The sequence below is a fragment of the Pinus tabuliformis genome, chromosome 5_2, assembly GCF_031772625.1.
Source record: "Pinus tabuliformis cultivar Carrire ecotype Pingquan chromosome 5_2, CPIR1, whole genome shotgun sequence".
Taxonomy (NCBI): Eukaryota; Viridiplantae; Streptophyta; class Pinopsida; order Pinales; family Pinaceae; genus Pinus; species Pinus tabuliformis.
Window position 1 is genome coordinate 359,856,938 of NC_142306.1, and position 9,535 is coordinate 359,866,472.

At 38.5% G+C, this 9,535-nt stretch overlaps 1 pseudogene; it reads right to left on the reverse strand.

Annotated features, from left to right (window-relative positions):
• Positions 1-4,651: 4,651 nt before the first annotated feature.
• LOC149158952 (G-type lectin S-receptor-like serine/threonine-protein kinase At5g24080) overlaps positions 4,652-9,535 on the reverse strand; it is a 13,800-nt pseudogene continuing 8,916 nt past the window's right edge.

A 9,535-nucleotide genomic window follows, 5' to 3' on the forward strand; every position in this document is an offset into this window, starting at 1 on the left:
TCCTCTTTCGAGGAAGCTGTGGAGGATCCCGCATGGGTAGACGCCATGGTGGAAGAGTATGATTCTATTGTCAGAAACAGTGCATGGGAGATTGTTCCTAGACCGGAAGGGAAATCAGTGGTAGGTTCGAGATGGATCTACAAAGTTAAGCAGGCAGCTGACGGGAGTGTGGAGAAGTACAAGGCAAGATTTGTTGCCCGAGGCTTTTCACAGATTGAGGGATCGATTATGAGGAGACCTTTGCACCTGTCGCAAGGTATTCTTCCATACGGACGATTCTTGCTCTCTCAGCGCAGATGGGATGGCACATTCATCAGATGGATGTGAAGACTGCGTTCCTCAACGGAGTCATTGAGGAGGAGGTGTACATTGAGCAACCCGAAGGCTTTGAAGTCTTCAGCAGCGAGTCGCATGTGTGCAGGCTCAAGAGAGCGCTGTATGGGTTGAAGCAAGCACCACGTGCTTGGTACACACGGATAGACAGCTATTTCACAGGACTTGGATTCTCCAAGAGCGAGGCGGATCCGAACCTATACCAGATTGTGGTGGAGGGTAAGTTGCTTATCATTGTACTGTATGTTGATGATTTGATTCTAACGGGTGATGAGCTGTTGATACTGTCATGCAAGAAGGATCTTGCTACAGAGTTTGAGATGAAGGATTTGGGCCTCCTTCACTATTTCCTAGGATTGGAAATATGGCAGCGCAGTGGTGGACTGTTTGTTTCTCGGGCAAGTATGCTCGGGAGATACTGGAGAAGTTCAACATGCATGGCTGCAAGCCTGTTGATACTCCTCTTCCTGGAGGTTGGAGGAAGGAGGATGCCACTTCGGGAGAAGAAGTGGATGCCACTGTTTATCGACAGTTGGTGGGGTCGCTGATGTATTTGGTCAATACACGACCTGATATATGCTATGCAGTTAACCAGCTTTCACAAGCTATGGTTAAGCCTACCAAGCTCTTCTGGAAGGCGGGCAAGCATGTATTGCGCTACTTGAGAGGCACATCGGGATATGGTTTGTGGTACAGACAGGAGGATGAGGTGAAGCTATGTGGCTTCACAGATGCAGATTGGGAAGGGAGCCCAACAGACAGAAAGAGCACATCAGGAGGGGTCTTCAGTATCGGATCGACAGCAGTTTCTTGGTACAGCAGGAAGCAGAGATCTGTGGCACTCAGTTCAGCGGAGGCCGAGTATATGGCAGCAAGTTTGGCTACATGCGAGGCTATATGGATGAGGAAGATCCTGGTTGGTTTGTTCGGTTCTCATTTGGATCCTACTGTGATTTACTGTGATAACCAGAGTTGCATTAAACTCTCGGCTAATCCTGTATTTCATGATAGATCTAAACATATTGACATCAGGTACCATCATATCAGAGATTGTGTGCAGCGGAGGATCATGTTACTTTCGTACATTCCAACGGAGGATCAGGATGCTGATATTCTGACGAAGGCTCTCACCAAGAGAAAATTCGAGTACCACCGAGGCAGGATAGGGGTTGCTGATAATCCATATCTTGTCGAGAGGAGTGTTGAGATCGCAACAAGATGATGGAGCTTAGTGAAAAGAGTCGCCTTCACTAAGTGGGCCCGCAGGCTATTTTTGGCGCAAGTCTATTTTTAGACTATGTCTATTTTTAGACATATGGATCATGTCTATGTTTATGGATGATTGATCAAGTTGGGAAAATAGATGGACTTCTATTTTTATGAAAGTGTGAGTGATCACAGTGTGAGTGATCACAGTGTGAGTGATCAAGTCTATTTTTAGACTGGCTGTCAAAAATAGAAAAGTCAAATATTATTATCTCACAATAATATTTGGACTATAAACTTAATCTTATTCTCTTGGAGCACTTCAGTTTGAGCTACGGAAGTGGCACATGCAGCTGTCAGAAGGAATTCGTTTTTCTTATGAGTCAGTTGAGTTGTTGCATGCATGACTTCAGTTAGAACTCAAGTGAGTTGAGTTTAGTGGACTGGAGGTACAGTTGATGGAGTTGTGTTCAGTTTAACTTAGTTAAACTGGTTGTAGTTAGTCTAACTGCAGATAGACTAATGATGAGTTGTTAAACTAATTATTAACTCATAATACAACTAAAGAATACATCAGTTAACTCAGTTGCATGTCAGTGCATGATCAGTTCAATAGGGACAGGTGGTAGAGAATCAGATTACTATCAGTTGTGACTATAGTTGTGCACCAGATCTTGCACAATCAAAGGATTGAGTATGCCAATGAGTTTGCTCACGTATTTGGCCCACATTTTAGCCTTTGCTCACGTCCACAAAGAGTGAGTGACTATTTTGCAGGTGAAAATCGAGTTTGGGAAGCAATTCTCATCAGTTCTTGAGCAGGTATTGAGCAGTGGAGGCAGGCAAGCAGTGGAAGAGATTTGGAGATCAGATCTGAGCTGTATTGTGTGTAACAGAGGTGGAGATACTTGTGAGAAGTATTATGCTGTGTAATGTTACATGACTCAATCATTAATATACAGATAGTGTGGGGTTTTTAGCGAGATGCTTTCCCCGTGATACAAACTGTGTTAATGTGTGAATGCTCTTGATGTTTTATTGTTATTGATGCTGCTATATTCTTGATCAACGTAGAGGAGCTTATGTATTGTGTATGTTTTCCGCATTAGTACATGATCAGGATAATCTCCATTGAATATGTGTTAAATTATTCAAAATTTCTACAAAATTCACTGTCTTGAAGTGGAAAAAAAAACAGGAATCAGCGCAACATTTTGTAACAACACAAAATTACTTGTTGATATTCCTCTAAAAGGAAGACGAGATCGTGCAATCATTAGAAGATGAGATCATGCAATCATTACATTTTGTTTCAAAAGCACCAAAAACTTTTAAAAACACACAGAAATGTAATTATAAATATTAAAGAAAATAAAAAGAAGACGAGATCATGCAATCATTACATTTTGTTTCAAAAGCACCAAAAACTTTTAAAAGCACACAGAAATGTAATTACAAATATTAAAGAAAATATAATTAGGAAAAATTTAAATACACATTCACTCCATCCCAAACATCAACATAACCACTAACAAAAATATATACAATTTAAGGTTGCACGTGTACTTGCAAACCCAAAAAGAATAAAAATAAAAGACGAGGAGAGCTACTCTTCTTATTTGTGCTACCAAGGAACATAACCAAATAACATTGGCTATTACTAGCAATTGTCCCAAAATGTACAATGAGAGGTCGATAGGATTATTAAATTAGAATTGTCGAATTTCTCTAAATGAGATGTTGGTTCAAGCCTACAAGGAGCAAAGAGATTTGATGTTTGGAGTTCTATGCTTTTTGGACACCATATTTCTTTAAATTCAACTTAATTTTTTAGAAAAGTTCAAGCCCAATGCAATTCTGTCATGCAGACAGTTCTGCTAAACCACAAGTTACACATCTTCAGACCTGAAAAAACACATAATAATGGTTTGGCAGATCAATTGCGATATCATAATTGCTTTTCCTTCCACATACATACAATTTCTCCAAAGGCAAGGACAAGAAAATTTTCAGCTCTAGTGAGCACCAGTGGGTCACTAAAACTAGTGACCACTAATGACTTTCCCATTTATACAAGGAACTGGCAAGGGATTTTACATGGACTCCACTCAAGTTCAAACACAACTTCAGCCAATATGCAAAGTGATTGAAATTGAACACAACTAAGTAGTGACATTGGCTCACAGTGATACACCAAGTATAAAATATTGAAGCTTTTATAGAAGTAAGGAGTAAGAAAAATTATGAAGCTCAGAGAAGTAGATTTAAATCAATCAAAGCTTGTTGAATGGCTATAACATCCATAGAAATAATCTTCCAAGGTTCTGCTCTCATGTACAAGATCTACACTTTGATCTGGACTATTGTTTGATACCAAATCATCATCAACTCCAAGCATTGCAAGTGATAGATGAGTTTGGATGTCACAACTCCCAGAGTTTGCTCCAGATTCATCCTCAATCAATTCATCTAATTCCATGGACATTGTCAATTGCCTCTTGGTCAAATAAGGTAGGTCATCTCCTTCTCCTCTGTAGTAATTTTAAAATCTGCAATAATAAGTTATACACAAACAATGAGGAAGAATAAGTTCACGTTCTTACATTAAAATTTATCCATTGTTTGAAATTTGACAAAGCCAGTTTAATGAAAAGGTAAGCCACTTTATTTGGGGAAACCAAAGCTTTCAATTCAGATCTTGCAATCCAGATTTAAGCTAGGATAGTGATTCTCAGAAAAGATATATACTCTCTTGATATTGGAGCGAAAGTAGATATGTTGGCTCTTCTTGCCTATTCAGGGAGGGGTAATTTGCATACTGAATATTTAGTTTGAGATATGATGTAATCTCTTTCGCTAATATTCAAAGAATCTTATATTTCATTAATGGAAAAAGAGATTATTGGAAATTGAGGCTTTGAATATTTTGCCATAATCCACCATCAACTCGATATTTCATATGCCATTCTTCGTTATGGGAAAAAACAATTCTAGCACTAACTCCTCACAGAAAGGAAACGTCTTCAAGCAACTAAATTTGACATAAGATCATAAACTAAAACATATATACACAACTAAAGAGAATAAGAGTAATTACTCTATTCATTCAAGGTCAAAACTGTGCTACCTGTCTCAAACAGCATGCTACACCAATGACCATTCTCTTCATCTCACTCATGTCATAAGCATCTTCCAAAAGTGGATTTGCAAGTTCTTTTACAGAGCCAGCTACCAGTAATGGCCTTGCCTAAATTTTGAAATTTACAAGAGATTAAGATTTTGAACCAAGACGAAGAAACCAAAAGAATCCAAAATTATCAAATACAAAACAAGCAAGGACACTAGAGCCCTACCCACATAACCAGGCTTTCTTGGCCTTTAGGATTCTTGTCATTGATTAGTTTTCTTCCAGTTATTAGCTCTAGAATAACTACTCCAAAGGAATACACGTCCATCTTCTCTTTAACCTTGCCATACATGAAATATTCTGGAGCCAGATACCTGAAATATGATAGCAGCTAGTTTTTATGAAGTCTTGATTATAAATGACATTTATTTTCCTAAGGAAAGAGCTGGTGTAAAGAAAGAAATGGATATTTACCCAAATGTACCTACAACATCACTACATGTCATATATGCAGATGTTGTTGAAGCCCATTTGGCCAGCCCAAAATCTGACAACTATTCACAGAATATCTTTAGTTAACAATCCATCGAAATATGATTTGCTAGTTAATGATCAAGCAAATCTTATTATAACATCTCCAACCAAAAAATACAAACAATTCAACAGAAGCTTGAGAACTTGTTTCTCTCACAAAGATCAAGATACCTGAGGTTCGATGTTTTCAGAAAGAAAAATATTAAATGATTTCACATCTCTATGGATGATAGGATGAGAACAACCTTCATGTAGATAAGTCAAAGCTTCAGCAATTCCAATGGCCACTTTCAGCCTACCTTTCCAATGGGCCTGTGGCTTGTCCTTTCCTCCTGTAACCCAACTTTTTCTGAGAACTGGGAACAACACTTAACACTAAAAAATAATAAAAATCTCCAAGGACGTAACATGATAAATGCATGAAAATTGGCATACTACATACCATAAAGAGTTTCTTCCAGACTTCCTCTCAGTAACAAGTTGTAGACCAAGAAGTACTCCTCCTCTTCAACACAGTAACCAATTAATGAAACAATTTATTCGTTATGGGAAAAAACAATTCTAGCACTAACTCCTCGCAGGAAAGGAAACGTCTTCAAGCAACTAAATTTGACATAAGATCAGAAATCATATATACCCAAGGAAAGAGAATAAGAGTAATTACTCTGTTCATTCAAGGTCGAAACTGAGCTGCCTGTCTTGGACAACGTGCTTCACCAATGACCATTCTCTTCATCTCGCTCATGTCATAAGCATCTTCCAAAAGTGGATTTGCAAGTTCTTTTACAAAGCCAGCTGCCAGTAATAGCCTTGCCTAAATTTTGAAATTTACAAGAGATTAAGATTCCGAACCAAGACAATGAAACCAAAAGAATCCAAAATTATCAAATACAAAACAAGCAAGGACACTGGAGCCCTACCCACATAACCAGGCTTTCTTGGCCTTTAGGATTCTTGTCATTGATTGGTTTTCTTCCAGTTATTAGCTCTAGAAGAACTACTCCAAAGGAATAAACATCCGTCTTCTTATTAACCTTGTCATACATGAAATATTCGGGAGCTAGATACCTGAAATATGATAGCAGCTAGTTTTTATGAAATCTTGATTATAATGACATTTATTTTCCTAAGGAAAGAGTTGGTGTAAAGAAAGAAATGGATATTTACCCAAATGTACCTACAACATCACTACATGTCATATATGCAGATGTTGTTGAAGCCCATTTGGCCAGCCCAAAATCTGACAACTATTCACAGCACAAAAGTTCTCATCCAGCAAGATGTTCTCAAGCTTGATGTCGCAGTGTATGATCCTATCCCTACATTTCTCGTGAAAATATGTAATTCCCTGATCTGTAGCTAAGCAGATGTTGTAGCGAGTATCCCAATCTAGAAACCTCTGATGATTCGAAGATGAACGGAATATCCATCTATCCAGGGATCCATTTGGCAGAAACTCATGGACAAGGAGCCTAAAATGAATAATTTACAAGTTAAATTTCAGTAGTAGTTCTGTGATACACACTTTAGCATGGATTTGTTACCTTAACACGTAATCTGGGATTCTGTCCTATTCTTTGCTAAGATGAAGATGTGAAAAATCAAAAGGAATGCAAACAAACACTCACCTTTGTAATCCCTCGGAGCAATATCCACAGAGACGAACTAAATTCCTATGGTGAATGGCACCAATCGTTGTCACCTCTGTTTTAAATTCCCCTCTCTCCTGTGGCAGCAATCTCTCCAACCGTCTGAGAGTGAACCCTTGTATACAGTCCCAAAACCTCATGCCAAAGCGGTCTCCCATTAGTACAAAACAAATTTTAAAATCAAAACCTTTATATTTTGCAGATAAATTGTTAGGCTTTCATATCAGTTCCAAGCCTCTCTCTAAAGTTGTTTGTCGCAATCTGTAGATTCACGAAGGGAAAACTCACAGGAGTCCCGGAACAAAAATGGAAGCATCCAAGCTTCATCTATTTTTCATCATAACTATGTTGCTACAGCAAATAAGATAAACACACACACTAGAAATACAACACCAAGAATAGTTCCTAGAATAAGTATCTTTAGATGGGATTGATATTTCGAATGCTGGAGAGGGCACCCATTTGAGGATCCCATTCTGCTATTATTAATGAGGCTAACTTTCATGAAAAATGTGTAATTGGGATTTTGCAAACCTCCAAAAAGAAGGTTTCCTAGTGTCCAACAGTAGGGTTTCAGGTCAGAAACCCCATATACAGAAGCTACACATGAGCATGTAGACAAGAAGAGATCCCAACATGCAGACATTGCAGAAATATTTCTGTAATTGAAAATGACTGAACTTCACCATAGTAATTTTGTTTGCAGAACAGTCACAATCTTGTACCTTGAATACTCATGAAATTAGAGGCAAACACCCTAGAAATGGTCTACTTGAATCAAATGGATTTGATCCAGGTGGGCAGCTGCAATGTGGGTTACCCTTAGCATCAAGGCGACAGATACCATTCCCACAAATTCCAGCAATACTACAAGGATTCGAAACTGCAACCCAATCTACAATCCAGCTGGAACTGACATTAGCATCCCATCTGTACAATCTCAAATTTCCATCATGTTCGAGAGTGATCTGCCTCAACGCTCGACCGTCTTGAGCCAAACTATTCTTTTTATGATAAATATATACCAACTCCTTTGAGGGCTCACCAAAGCTCATGCTAAAACTTCCAAACAGATTGAGGAAAGCAACCACAGAACCGGTCACGTTGTATATCATGGCCCTGACCAGTAGAATAATTGAAAAATTCATAAGGGATATTGGTAATTCAATGCAATCTTCAGAGATTCTGGATCTTGCATTATTTTGAGAAAGTAACGGCCTCTAGATCATCAGTAGAAGTATTCCAGCTGGTGAGGTTTAAAGATTGTGTCAATTCTTGTCCTGGTAGTAGTGTGTCTGTTGGAGATGCAAAGCTTTGCCAAACAATGTCTGAGTCGAAGGTGTAGAGAACAAAATTGCCCGAATCTTGCATCTCCCCTGACTCAACAGATAATCAGTGGTCTCAGCCATCCAGACCATTGATTGTCCATCTCCCAGTTGAAGATTTCCATCTTGGCCAAGCGTGAGGAGTCCTTCTTCACTTACTGGCGGTCTCTGACAAACCTAAAACCGTAAACCTTCAAATTTAACAAATACATAGACAATACAATAAAAAAAGTCGATCATCACTGCAATCCAAGAACTTATGCATCCAAACAGGAAATTTCACTATATAAAGACACTACCGTAACATATATGCTAATACAAAAGCAATGCAGTAACAAACATAAGAGACGAACGTAAAAATGCAAAAACAGAGGGTGTATTTTTTGGGGCTATTTTTCCATGAATTCCAATTTGAACATTGCTGACTAATCCTGGACTTGATGATAAGGAATTGGAATTCATGATTCCCATCAACCTGATTTGGTGATCTTTGACATTAATATAATTCCTACTGCTTTCGTTCTCCCTGTCATTTTACACACCTTCACAGAAAATATTAAGCACCATATAATAAGCAAATATTAAGCACCATATAGTAAGTTACTGATTCACTCACTGCCTTTACATCTTCTCTCTTGAATGAGAATAAAATAATATTCAATGAACAGGACAAAAAGAATCAAATATTCACTTACTACATGATGTTTAATATTGTCCACCAAATATGGTACTAAGGCCAATGATCACGCCTTGATGAGAAAAAAGAAACAACTTGGCTGCATGTCAGCACAACAACACGAATGATATTCTCAAAAGCTATGATTAGGACCTTACGCTAAATTCAATGACAGAGAGTTGAAGCTAGTGTAACGTGGCTAGCTCATCACAATCCTATATTAATGCATGCACCTCAGATGCTAATTCAAATCCTGCTCCTCAATCTTCATTCATTCAAAGCAGATCGAGATAAATCTTAGGAGGAGTAAACAAGTGGAAGAGAGCAGGAATTGAAGACATCCTCTACAAGATGTTGAGGTTACACAGGTACCGGGTTCTCATGGATGAATTTATGGTGAAAAGGAGAGATAGCTATAGAGGAGATGACTCAATGGCCCAAACCAGCAATCTATAAGCAGACAATCACCAGGCTTTGGATCCAATTGGTGGGAGTTGGAGGGTAGACTTTCTCTGGTATAGGTATCAAGAAGCAAGAAGTTTCAGATAATGAGTTATGAGCTCCGTCCTACTGTCTCGGATCTTGTAATTTTTTCATCTCCTAAGCATGTAGTGAGCTTCACGAGAGAATAGCAACACCAGAATTGATGAAACTCTCCCATCATTCCGTGCAGTGAGCTTCACTA